Below are 14982 nucleotides of genomic sequence, written 5' to 3' on the forward strand. Positions count from 1 at the left end.
AAATTTAGTGTACAATTGTTTCTCCCTCAAAATCTGCAAAACAATTCGGAGATGTGCATCATGTTCATCTTCAGTTCTCGAATACACCAAAATATCATCTATAAACGCCACTACGAACTGATCGAGATAGGGCTGGAACACTCGATTCATCAGATCCATGAAAGTCGCTGGTGCATTCGTCAGTCCAAATGGCATCACTAGGAACTCGTAATGCCCATATCGAGTCCTAAATGCTATCTTGTAAATATCAGTCTTGTAACACCCCTAACTCGTGGCCGACGCCGGTGTCGGACACGAGGGGTTAACGGCCAAACCCTCTCAAGATACCAACCAATTTGACATTACCAGTCAGGCTGGAAAACTGCGTCCCCGTCGCCTTAAAAATCATATCTCGAGTTTCAAAACTCGGAAACTGGTTTCGTAAATTTTCCCTGAATTTAGACTCATATACCCATCCATGGATTTATTTCTAGAATTTTTGGTCGGGCCAATTGGTACAGTTTATTAGTTAAAGTCACCCATGTTACAGGGATCGACTGCTCTGACCTTTGCGCGTTACAACTTGAATATCTCTCTATACAGGGCTTTAATACTGGTGCCGTTTGTTTCTAATGAAACTAGACTCAAAATGGAATCCGTACATATAAGGCATGACTCCTAATTCTTTCTGGATAATTTATGGTAAATTTTCAAAGTCGCGTCAGGGGACCCAGAAACCGTTCTGGCCCTGTCTCACGAGAACTTTAATATTTCTCAGTATACTGCTCATATGGTCGTTTCGTTTCATCCATATGAAAATAGATTCATCAAGGTTCAATTTCATAATTTACCCACTATTTAATTCTACTTCTACTATTTTAGTGATTTTCAATCTCATCTCACTGCTGCTGTCCGCGACAGTTACTGCAGTAGACTATGCCAATTTCATGAATCTTTCCTTGGCCTTAATCATCCATCATACATGACACAAATTGTGGCCACCTTATCAAAATTAGAGTTTCTAAGACTCGTGGCTATAGGTTCTAGCATCCCACTCGACGACCACATAGGCCATTTTCACAGGGCTTAAAGTTTACAACCCACAATTCGACAAAATATAATAGCCTATACATGCCAAATGTTCTTCAACAACGAAAACAATACCACAAGATTTCAGCCGGTGTGATGACTTCAACGACGGTCCCGATCACGCAAGCAATACGAATCCGAGAGACCTAAAATGGGTGACAAGAAAAAACACCGAGTGAGTTTACAACTCAGTAAGTCATAAGCATTCATCAATCCACTAATAAAGTCACTACAACATGTACAAAAAGCGAGGCTAGGTACTCATCCATATCGAATCTATACCATAATGCCTCGGACCTTTCGGTCCAATCTCGCACCAAGTCATACATCCACATTTCATATTCTACACAACAAGATAATCAAGCATTTTTTACACATTAACTCATTTTCCAGCACAACCATACAATTTCAATCATCACATAGATTTAAGGCTTACCAATTCAACCCCAAGCATGGACGTATTTTCTATTCATCATGAGCTCGAGGTACTTACCCGATCCGCTGTCCGGGATTAACTCGATAATGTCGCACACTCAGTGCCAATTGTAATACAAGAGCATATAGTGAATCCGCACACTTAGTGCTATATATTTTCAGCTCGCACACTTAGTGCTATATAATTTTCAGCTCGCACACTTAGTGCTATATAATCAAACTCGCACACTTAGTGCTGTACAATTTTAAACCCGCACACTTAGTGCCAATCTTGTCACCGTGTCCATTTATACCCGCACACTTAGTGCCGAGACCAATACCTTATGCATTTTGCTGCCTTTATACATTCAACAATGGCATCATTCCATACACATACATTCCCATTTACACATCAATTCATTTAAACACAATTGTGTATATATTATGGTCATTTACATCAACACCAAATATATGCTTAATGACTTACCTTATATTGGATGAAACGATTTCCAATCGACTACTCGATTATCTTTCCTTTGCCTTTGCTTGATTCTCCACCTCTAGCTTCTTAAGCTAAATTTAACAAATAAATTGGTTTTATCATTTGAGCATCGGAAGAGGAATTCAAGATGCCTAGCCAATATGTAAATATCTACTCATTAGGCATCAAAGTCGCATATGTACAAAATCATGAATCGAACTCAACACCTTAGTTAGTATTCCTCTTAGCGAATTTTCTAAGCCAAGAATAGGCATCAATATGCTTGCCTCTAACCGAATGCATGCACACCAATTTCCCTCATGTGGCCGAATATGCATGTCCATGTTGAGGCCGATTATGCACTTAATACCACACAAAAACAGCATGCATTTTACTAACTAACGCATTACATATTGTAGCTCAATACACATCTCTCATGTACTACATAACCGAAAACATCATCCCAAGCAAATATATACCTTGAAATAGTATATATGTCATACCAATTCATCATGTGCAAACACATATTCAAAGCTCAAATCTTACCTACCATGCAACATGCATGAATCATACTTGTGGATATACCATGACCGAATACATCACAACACCATCATTTTGGTCATGATTAAGCAAAGAACTTAATGTCTCACTCAAAAATACTAAAAGAAAGTCCAAGAGCCATCAATCCCCATCACATACACCATTAACAAGCTTCATATTTAACATGCAATGGCATTAACACAAAATCCACCTTGGCCAAATACCATTTCCATGGCATAACAAGGATTTGAACCATGGCTAACATGCACATCAAGTTAGCAACCAAAACAAGCATGAATCTCATGACACAACCTCAAACATACCTTAATCTTGATGCAAGTATAGCCAAATCTCCTTCTAGTTCTCTTCTAAACCAAGCATGAAGCAAAAATCCTCCCTTTTCCTTAGTATTTTCGGCCAAAGAAGAGAAAATGGATGAACAAAATTTTTCTTTTCTCTTCCACAATGCACGGCAAGGGGGGTTTCACTCACACACACATTTTTTTTTTTTTCTTTATTACCCATACTCATTTGTTTATTGTTTCTCCTAGTGCACCAACAAAACATGTTTCATGACATGTTTAGCCCATGATTCCTTGTCATGGCGGCCACTTCATGTTAGGGGAAATTTGACATGCAAATCCCTTATTTTTGCATGCATTATCAACTAGTCATCCCACATTTCCCCATCATACTTTCAATGTTTACTACTAGGCCCTTTCTAGTGAAATTCACATTTATAACTCTAAATCGAAACATCAAAATGTCACACATGAATTAACACATATTATAGGCATCAAAATAAATTATAAATTATTTTTATGCCTCGCTTTTAGGTCCCGAAACCACATCCCGACTAGGGTCAATTTTGGGATGTCACAACTCTCCCCACTTAAGAAATTTTCGTCCCGAAAATCTTACCGTAAATAGGCTCGGTATCGCTCTCTCATAGAGTCCTCAAGTTCCCAAGTGGCTTCTTCAATTCCGTGTTTATGCCACAACACCTTCACTAATGGGATTTTCTTGTTTCAGAGGTCTTTTACTTCACGCATCGAATGCGAACCGGCTCTTCTTCATAACTCAAATTAGGCTGAACCTCGACCTCAGATGGAGGAATTACGTGCGTCGGGTCAAACCTATATCGTCGAAGCATCGAAACATGGAAAACGTTGTGAATCTTTTCGAGCTCAGGGGGGTAAAATTAATCGATGCGCCATCGCCCAATTCGTTCAGATACTTCATACGGACCGATGAACCTCGGACTCAATTTGCCCTTATGGCCAAATCTAAGCACCTTCTTCCAGGGTGAAACTTTGAGAAATACCTTGTCTCCAACCTGATATTCAATGTCTTTCCTTTTTCAAATCCGCATACGACTTTTGGCGATCCGTAGCAGCCTTCAAACTTTCACGAATCACTCGAACTTTTTGCTCGGCATCCTTCACCAAATCAACCCCGAAGAATTTACCTTCACTAAGTTCAGTCCAGAATAATGGGGTACGGCATTTACGACCGTATAAAGCCTCGTAAGGCGCCATCTTAATACTTGATTGAAAGCTATTGTTGTGGCGAATTCAATCAAAGGCGATACCGTTCCATGAACCACTAAACTCAAGGATACAACATCTCAACATATCCTCGAGTATTTGAATTATCCGTTCGGATTGACCATCGGTTTGGGGTGAAAGGCGGTCTGAAATGCAACTTGGTACCCAAAGCTTCTTGAAATTTCTTCCAAAATCGCGAGGTAAATCTCGGATCTCTATCCGACACAATAGAAATCGGTACCCGTGTAATCTCACAATCGAGAAACGTACAATTCGGCTAGTTTATCCAATGAAAAATCCGTACGCACGGGGATAAAGTGAGCCGACTTAGTCAGTCTATCAACAACAACCCAAATCGCATCCTTCTTACTAGCTGACAATGGCAGCCCGGACACAAAGTCCATTGTGACTCGATCCCATTTCCACTCGGGTATCGTGATCGGCTGAAGCAATCCTGAAGGCACTTGATGTTCCGCTTTCACTTGTTGACATATTAAACATCTCAAACAAAGTCGGAGATGTCCCGTTTCATACCATGCCACCAAAACCGACGTTTCAAATCGTTGTACATCTTCGTACTCCCCGGGTGGATTGCCATTCGGCTACAAAGGGGCTTCGTTCAAAATTATTGGAATAAGTTCTGAATTCTTTGGGACACACAGACGACTTCTGAACCTCAAACAATCGTCATCATCGATTTGAAATTCCGAGTCCTCGTTCGGAACACACTCATCCCGTTTTGCAACCAACTCATCGTCGACTTTCTGAGCTTCACGAATTTGACGTATCAATAATGGTTTGGCTTTCAATTCAGCTACTAACACATTGTCGGGTAGGATAGACAAGTGTACATTCATCGCTCGCAAAGCAAATAGTGATTTCCGGCTTAAGGCATCCGCAACCACATTAGCCCTTCCCGGGTGATAATCAATGACGAGCTCATAATCTTTTAACAACTCGAGCCATCGCCTTTGTCGCAGATTTAAGTCTCTTTGGGTCATCAAATATTTGAGACTTTTGTGATCCGAACACACATGGCACTTCTCACCAAATAAGTAATGTCGCCATATCTTTAAAGCGAATACGATGGCGACCAATTCGAGATCATGGGTCGGATAATTTTTCTCATGTGGCTTTAATTGCCTCGACGACAGGCCACAACTCGCCCTTCTTGCATCAATACGCAACCCAACCCAAGTAGGGATGCGTCACTATAAATGACAAACTCTTTGCCCGATTCGGGTTGCACTAGAATTGGGGCTTCATCAAATAAGCTTTCAGTTGATCGAAACTTTTCGACATTTCTCCGTCCATTCGAACTTAACATCCTTTTGGAGTAAGCTTCGTCATTGGCGTGGCTATCGTCGAGAAACCTTTTACAAATCGTCGGTAATAACCGCAAGCCCCAAAAGCTCCTAACTTCGGTAACATTCCTTGGTGGTTTCCAATCGACTATGGCGAAATTTTGTTCGGGTCCACCACGATACCGATCGCGGACACCACGTGCCCCAAAAGCTAACCTCTTTCAACCAAAATTCACATTTATTGAACTTTGCGTATAATCGCTTATCTCGTAAGATTTGCAACACTAGCCTCGGTGTTCAAGATGCTCGGTTTCATCTCTCGAATAGACCAAAATGTCATCGATAAATACAACTACGAACCGAACCCAAGTATGGCCTGAAAATTCTATTCATTAAATCCATAAACACCGCAGGGGCATTAGTGAGCCCAAACGGCATCACCAAGAATTCGTAGTGACCGTACCTCGTTCTAAAAGCGGTTTTGGGTATGTCCGATTCTCGGACCCTCAACTGATAGTACCCCGACCTCAAATCTATCTTTGAAAACACCGAGGCTCCCTTTAATTGATCAAACAAATCGTCAATTCGTGGCAATGGATATTTATTCTTTATCGTCACTTTATTGAGTTGACGATAGTCGATGCACAACCTCATGGTTTCGTCCTTCTTCTTCACAAACAATACAGGTGCGCCCCATGGAGAAAAACTCGGTCGAGTGAAACCTCTATCCGTCAATTCTTGCAATTGAACCTTCAATTCCTTTAATTCCGTTAATGCCATACGATACGGGGCTATTGAAATCGGCGTAGTACCCGGTACAACTTCGATGCCGAATTCCACTTCTCGAACCGGTGGCAATCCCGGTAACTCCTCAGGAAAAACATCTGAATACTCACAAACCACTGGTACCGATTCGAGTTTCCTTTCCGTCTCTTTACTTCCAAACACATACGCAAGGTATGTTTCACACCCCTTTTTCACATACCTCCGAGCGGTCATAGAAGATATTATCGCTGGCGCTCCTTTTAAATCAGTAGACTCGACTCGGACTACCTCATTATTTGCACTCCTCAAATCAATGGTTTTCCTTTTGCGATCCACTCTTCGCATCATGTACGGTCACCAATCCATACCAAGAATAACATCGAATTCATTAAATGGTAGAAGCATCGATCGGCGGAAAACAGATTCTCGAATTATTAGGGGCATCTCTTGTACACTTTATCAACGAGTGCGTGTCGACCCAAAGGGTTTGACACTTGAATTATGAACTCGATGAGACTCAACGGTAGAGTCTTACCGGATGCTAAGGTTTCACATACATATGAATGAGTAGAGCCGGGTCAATCAATGCAATCACACTAGTATCAAAGAGAGTAAAAGTACCAAAGGATAACGTCGGGGAGGATGCCTCCTCTCGTCTGCGAATGGCATATGCTCTAGCAGAGTACGGGTCTCGGATCGGACAGCCGTATTAGAGGCTCCTCTCGATTACCACCCCTACCTCCAGAGATTCTCGGGGCCTACCTCCACCGTCGTTCCACTAGGTCTTGCACCTTGCGTCTTATTCCTCTCATCTAGCTCCGTGCAATCTCTAATGAAGTGGTCCTTGAACCGCATCCATAACAGCCCTATTAATGCAGACTTACCCCAACATTCACCTAGGTGTCGTCTTCCACATTGGGGGCATTCAGGTCTCTCTTGACGATTATTGCCCACACTAGCTATCAAGTAGCTCGAGTCCGTCAATGGTCGGGCTCTAATGGAAATTCCCGCATCGTCCTCGACTTCTTGGTGTCCTCCCCGAACCTCTCTACAGCCGAGAACGGAGCTTTACTCGTCGATCTTTTCTGTAATCTCTTGCTTCAAATTCAGCCTTCTTCTTCTCCTTCCCAAGTTCTTCCGCCTTGCGGGCTCGTTAGACTAGTGTCACGAACTCCTTTATCTTCAAAATTCCCACTAGTAACTTTAACTCTTCATTCAATCCTTCTTCAAATCTTTTGCACATCGCAACCTCATCAGCCACACACTCCGAGCCTACTGATTAAGTCTTACGAACTCATGTTCAGATTCGACATCTGATCATACGGCCTTGCTTGAGTTCCAAGAACTCCTTACGCTTCGATCAATGAACCGTTGACTAATATATTTCTTCGAAATTCGTTTGAAAGAAATCCCAAGTAACTTGTTCCTTTGGGACTATGGAAATCAAGGTCCTCCACCAATAGTAGGTGAGTCTCGCAACAAAGATATAGCACACTTAAGACATTCATCGGTGTGCATGACAATTCATCAAACACTCTAATGGTGTTATCAAGCGAACTCGGCCCTTTCGGCATTGTCGGTAACTATGGCCTTAAACTCCTCGCCCCACGCTTCCTAATCAAGTCCACGGTGGTTTACTCAGCCTCACGGGATCGATGGCGATGGCATTACGGGCTCTTGGGGTGGAGTATTTAAATTCGAAATGGTTGGACAGCCGGGTCGGTTCGGGCATATTGCGACCCACTCATTCATCATGGTGAAGAAGGCTTGTTTCGCCCTTCATTTTGATTATTCGCGGATGACTGAGGCTCAACAGGCGGTGTCCCTTGTGCGGAGCAGCCGCTACACCTTCAACGTCATCCGCCAAGGGTCTCTCTATCCGGGTTCCATTGCTATTTAAAATAAAAATTTCAACCGTCGAAGTCATCACATTATTCAGCACTAACAATTTGGCATGTATAGCTAGACTCACACGCTATGGTAGTCCTAGAACCGACTAAACCATAGCTCTGATACCAATAAAATTGTAACACCCTAACTCGTGGCGGCGCCGGTGTCGGGACACGAGGGTTAACGACCAACCCTCTCAAGATACCAACCAATTTGACATTACCAGTCAGGCTGGAAAACTGCGTCCCGTCGCCTTAAAATCATATCTCGAGTTTCAAAACTCGGAAACTGGTTTCGTAAATTTTCCCTGAATTTAGACTCATATACCCATCCATGGATTTATTTCTAGAATTTTTGGTCGGGCCAATTGGTACAGTTTATTAGTTAAAGTCACCCATGTTACAGGGATCGACTGCTCTGACCTTTGCGCGTTACAACTTGAATATCTCTCTATACAGGGCTTTAATACTGGTGCCGTTTGTTTCTAATGAAACTAGACTCAAAATGGAATCCGTACATATAAGGCATGACTCCTAATTCTTTCTGGATAATTTATGGTAAATTTTCAAAGTCGCGTCAGGGGACCCAGAAACCGTTCTGGCCCTGTCTCACGAGAACTTTAATATTTCTCAGTATACTGCTCATATGGTCGTTTCGTTTCATCCATATGAAAATAGATTCATCAAGGTTCAATTTCATAATTTACCCACTATTTAATTCTACTTCTACTATTTTTAGTGATTTTTCAATCTCATCTCACTGCTGCTGTCCGCGACAGTTACTGCAGTAGACTATGCCAATTTCATGAATCTTTCCTTGGCCTTAATCATCCATCATACATGACACAAATTGTGGCCACCTTATCAAAATTAGAGTTTCTAAGACTCGTGGCTATAGGTTCTAGCATCCCACTCGACGACCACATAGGCCATTTTCACAGGGCTTAAAGTTTACAACCCACAATTCGACAAAATATAATAGCCTATACATGCCAAATGTTCTTCAACAACGAAAACAATACCACAAGATTTCAGCGGTGTGATGACTTCAACGACGGTCCCGATCACGCAAGCAATACGAATCCGAGAGACCTAAAATGGGTGACAAGAAAAAACACCGAGTGAGTTTACAACTCAGTAAGTCATAAGCATTCATCAATCCACTAATAAAGTCACTACAACATGTACAAAGAACGAGGCTAGGTACTCATCCATATCGAATCTATACCATAATGCCTCGGACCTTTCGGTCCAATCTCGTACCAAGTCATACATCCACATTTCATATTCTACACAACAAGATAATCAAGCATTTTTTTACACATTAACTCATTTTCCAGCACAACCATACAATTTCAATCATCACATAGATTTAAGGCTTACCAATTCAACCCCAAGCATGGACGTATTTTCTATTCATCATGAGCTCGAGGTACTTACCCGATCCGCTGTCCGGATTAACTCGATAATGTCGCACACTCAGTGCCAATTGTAATACAAGAGCATATAGTGAATCCGCACACTTAGTGCTATATATTTTCAGCTCGCACACTTAGTGCTATATAATTTTCAGCTCGCACACTTAGTGCTATATAATCAAACTCGCACACTTAGTGCTGTACAATTTTAAACCCGCACACTTAGTGCCAATCTTGTCACCGTGTCCATTTATACCCGCACACTTAGTGCCGAGACCAATACCTTATGCATTTTGCTGCCTTTATACATTCAACAATGGCATCATTCCATACACATACATTCCCATTTACACATCAATTCATTTAAACACAATTGTGTATATATTATGGTCATTTACATCAACACCAAATATATGCTTAATGACTTACCTTATATTGGATGAAACGATTTCCAATCGACTACTCGATTATCTTTCCTTTGCCTTTGCTTGATTCTCCACCTCTAGCTTCTTAAGCTAAATTTAACAAATAAATTGGTTTTATCATTTGAGCATCGGAAGAGGAATTCAAGATGCCTAGCCAATATGTAAATATCTACTCATTAGGCATCAAAGTCGCATATGTACAAAATCATGAATCGAACTCAACACCTTAGTTAGTATTCCTCTTAGCCGAATTTTCTAAGCCAAGAATAGGCATCAATATGCTTGCCTCTAACCGAATGCATGCACACCAATTTCCCCTCATGTGGCCGAATATGCATGTCCATGTTGAGGCCGATTATGCACTTAATACCACACAAAAACAGCATGCATTTTACTAACTAACGATTACATATTGTAGCTCAATACACATCTCTCATGTACTACATAACCGAAAACATCATCCCAAGCAAATATATACCTTGAAATAGTATATATGTCATACCAATTCATCATGTGCAAACACATATTCAAAGCTCAAATCTTACCTACCATGCAACATGCATGAATCATACTTGTGGATATACCATGACCGAATACATCACAACACCATCATTTTGGTCATGATTAAGCAAAGAACTTAATGTCTCACTCAAAAATACTAAAAAGAAAGTCCAAGAGCCATCAATCCCCATCACATACACCATTAACAAGCTTCATATTTAACATGCAATGGCATTAACACAAAATCCACCTTGGCCAAATACCATTTCCATGGCATAACAAGGATTTGAACCATGGCTAACATGCACATCAAGTTAGCAACCAAAACAAGCATGAATCTCATGACACAACCTCAAACATACCTTAATCTTGATGCAAGTATAGCCAAATCTCCTTCTAGTTCTCTTCTAAACCAAGCATGAAGCAAAAATCCTCCCTTTTTCCTTAGTATTTTCGGCCAAAGAAGAGAAAATGGATGAACAAAATTTTTCTTTTCTCTTCCACAATGCACGGCAAGGGGGGTTTCACTCACACACACACATTTTTTTTTCTTTCTTTATTACCCATACTCATTTGTTTATTGTTTCTCCCTAGTGCACCAACAAAACATGTTTCATGACATGTTTAGCCCATGATTCCTTGTCATGGCGGCCACTTCATGTTAGGGGAAATTTGACATGCAAATCCCTTATTTTTGCATGCATTATCAACTAGTCATCCCACATTTCCCCATCATACTTTCAATGTTTACTACTAGGCCCTTTCTAGTGAAATTCACATTTATAACTCTAAATCGAAACATCAAAAATGTCACACATGAATTAACACATATTATAGGCATCAAAATAAATTATAAATTATTTTTATGCCTCAGTTTTGTGGTCCCGAAACCACATCCCGACTAGGGTCAATTTTGGGATGTCACAAGTCTCCTTGACCCTCAGTTGATGGTACCCTAATCGGAGATCAATCTTAAAGTAGATTGAAGCTCCTCGGAACTGGTCGAATAGATCATCTATCCTCGGTAGGGGGTACTTAGTCTTAATGGTCAGTTTATTTAGTTGTCGGTAATCGATGCACATACGCGTGGTTCCATCCTTTTTCTTCATAAATAAGACCGGTGCCCCCCACGGAGACACACTAGGGTGAATGAGCCCTCGGTCTAGTAACTCTTGGATTTGAGCTTTAAGCTCCACAAGCTCCTTCGATACCATTCTATAAGGGGCGATGGACACCGAACCTGTACCAGGAAGGAGCTCTATATCAAACTCAACTTTATGGTTAGGAGGTAACCCAGGAAGCTCATCGGGAAAGACATCTGAAAAATCCTTAACTATTTTGATATCTTTAGTAGACGAAACCTCAGAACCAGAAACACTGACGTAAGCTAGATACGCCTCACAACCCTTACGAACCATCTTCTCAGCCCTAAGTGTAGAAACCACATTTGAAAGATAATTCCAATGCTCCTCAATCACAACTACTCTATCACCCTCCGCAGTTTTCAGTACCACTCGCTTAGCAGCACAATCCAAATTCGCCTGATGCTTAACCAGTCAGTCCATGCCCAGTATCAAGTCAAATTCTTCAAAAGTAAGTTTCATTATATCTGCCAGAAAGATCCTTCCTTGAACCTCCAAAGGTACATCCTTACACAGTTTACCCTCACTGACCGCCCCAAAGGACTTAATACAGTAACCTCACTCGTAGTGTTTTCAAACATCACACCCATAGTCTCAGATACAATGCATGTTATATAAGAGTGCATAGATCCAACATCAATTAATGCAGTATAAGGTACATTGTGAATAAAGAACATACCTGTAATAACATCTGGGGCGTCTCCATCCTCTCGGCGATGCGCAGCATAAACCAGTGCCGACTGTCTCTCCTCAGTATGACCAGCACCCCTACATTGTGCTCCACGACCCCAGCCCACACCATTTCCACCTCTAGCATGACCACGGCCTCTCGGTGGCTACTGAACACCTTTTTGCGGCTGAACAGTACTCATACTAGTAGTTTACATCTAATCGGGCCTCCGTGGACAATCTCTGATAAGGTGCTCCATAGATCCGTACCTTAAACATGCCCTTAACCTTTTCCAGCACTCACCCTGGTGGCGTCTCCCATAATCAACACAAGGTTACAGTCTAGTAGCAGTAACAGAGGCCCCAACTCTAGCCGGCCCATTAAATCTGGCCTTTTTCTTAAGCCCCATAGCTGAACTTGAGGGCTCCCAAACCCTTTTGTTCCTTCCCCTGTCCTTCTCACGATTCTGCGCGCTTCACATCCTCGGCGATATTTTCCTTTTCCACTAACACAACAAAATCTAGCTCCCTCTGTGGAGCTATCAAGACTCGTAGATTATCTCTGAGGCCATCCTCGAAATAAACACAACACTCATATTTAGATGCCACTATCCCATGCGTATAGCGGCTAAGTCACAAAAACTCAGACTCATATTTAGCTACAGTTTTATCTCCCTGAGTCAAATTCAAAAACTCCCTCCTTTGAGCATCCACATAGCTAGCACCCATATATTTTCCTTGAAATGCGGTCTTGAAAAATTCCCAAGTCAACCGGTCAGGCTGAGTACCCTCTTTCACTATAAGCCACCACTAATAGGCTTCATCTCGTAACAACGACACTATACCTTTTAGTTTTTGCTCTGGGGTGCAGTCGAGGTCGTCTATGATCCTCTCTGTGGCCTCAATCCAATATTTAGCCACATAAGGGGCAACTTTAGTGATACCCCTAAAGATCTCTGCCCCATTAGAACTGAGTCGTTCTGTTACTGACCCACGGCCCACAGTGCCAATATTAGGCGTAACGACCCTTTCCAAAATTTGAAACATAGCTTATGACAGTGCATCGTCCCCAGTTGCACGATCGTATAACCTAGTCTAAGTCACAGGTGAAGCCAGTGCCTCTCTAGTCTCAATGTTAAGCATATGGCCCGATGCCGAAGATCCAACTCGAGCACCTCCATGGCCTCCGCCGTAGCCTTTTGTACCCCTTCCACAAGTACTTCTGGTGCTCATTATTGTACTATGCTTTATCTATATTAACAATTTTATGCATCAATTTTTACAGTTCTAGTGTTTATTACAAGATATTTTATGGAAAATATTATCAGTAATTCAGGGTTTGTTTTCGCAGATCGCAGTTTTACTACAGTTTCAGTTTACCCTAAACAAGTATTTGAGTATAGTATTAGCATTAAACAAATAGTAGTTTTAGAGGACTTACAAAATTGACGTCGGAGACTCGGTAGACCACTCATTCAGAGATAACACTTCAACAATACTTTTCAACCATTTGAAATAGTTCTTTTAAAAAATTTACGTTTTCAAAAAAACCCAAATCCACAGCCGAGTTTTGCAACTTGACTCTGATACCACTAAATGTAACATCCCAAACCCGGCCCAAATGTTATGGTCGAATCTACAATTCACATTGAAGTGATTTTTGAAAAACGACGTTCTATTTGAGAAATTCATAATGTATTAAAACCCTTATAGTGATCTTTTGTAAAACTTTTAAGTATCTCGTACATTGAAGAAAACTCTAGTAGGTTTGCGAATATGTAATCATTTTAGGTTGATAATACACTTTAAAACATTTTCTCTTGCTAAAGCTTTTGAAATATTTTGTAAAGGCATGATGTTTTGAAAACATTAACTTTTGAAAATTCGCGTCCTACTACTAACAGATATGAATCAAGTAAATAACACCAAATTATAGTAAAATTTAAAGAGGCCTTATTACATAACAAATATCGAATTAAAACAGCCTAAAGACTTCAAGTTTAGAACAGTAAAAAAAAATTGTGTGGCCTCCATCGAGTCCCTCGCAGCACCGACCCGCCTAACGATTACCTGCACAGGGAAGCAGAATGGTGAGTTATGAAAACTCAGTGTGTATTCCCTTAAAAAAATCAAACAAGTACAGTTTGGGCACAAGCCCGTTTCAGTGACAGTCCAGTTTCAGTGGGGCCTTAGCCCATAGCAATAACAGTATCAATGTGGGCCTTAGCCCATTAAGTAACAGTATCAGTAATGTAACAGAAATCCTACCTGTCCATCCTTTACACTCCACTCCATCCAGCCCTACACTCCATGTGGAGATAAAATCAACCCACCCACCCCTACACTCCAAAATAGCACCGGTTGCGACACTAAATAGTAATTACAGCAGAGTTGCCAGTACAGTACACTTCCTCCAATTATATCAATCCATCCCCATGCAACATGTCATGTCATATAATACGTGTTTGTGAAATGTCATGCTCAGAAACAGTCAAACAGAGCATAGGGGTATATCAGTTATTTCATCAAATTAGGGTCTTGATATATTTACTGATCCAACAGTAGGTCCACAATCGTCTTGGGTGACCTGTGCAACCTCATCAGTCAAACAGTGAAAATGGCCCCAATGCCTATTATGCGAGCTAATATGGGCCCACATACTCGTTTGGCCCATAAAACCCAAAAATGACCTTGGTCGAGTGAACTACACAGCCTAGCTTAATAATTTCCACACATCTGTGTGGGGACCACGAGCCCGTGGGGCCTACAAGGTCCATTCCAGCCCAACGTGGTCCAAATCGACCATAGCCCATGAAAAC

General features: G+C 41.3%; 1 long non-coding RNA gene across 1 annotated transcript; it reads right to left on the reverse strand.

Moving 5' to 3' along the window:
• Positions 1-922: 922 nt before the first annotated feature.
• LOC128291537 (uncharacterized) lies at positions 923-2050 on the reverse strand. Its single transcript, XR_008281374.1, has 2 exons — positions 1970-2050; positions 923-1214 (listed from the first exon to the last, which is right to left on the reverse strand). It is a non-coding gene; the product is annotated as an uncharacterized LOC128291537 (long non-coding RNA).
• Positions 2051-14982: the final 12932 nt, after the last annotated feature.

Source organism: Gossypium arboreum, chromosome 4 (assembly GCF_025698485.1).
Source record: "Gossypium arboreum isolate Shixiya-1 chromosome 4, ASM2569848v2, whole genome shotgun sequence".
Lineage (NCBI taxonomy): Eukaryota > Viridiplantae > Streptophyta > Magnoliopsida > Malvales > Malvaceae > Gossypium > Gossypium arboreum.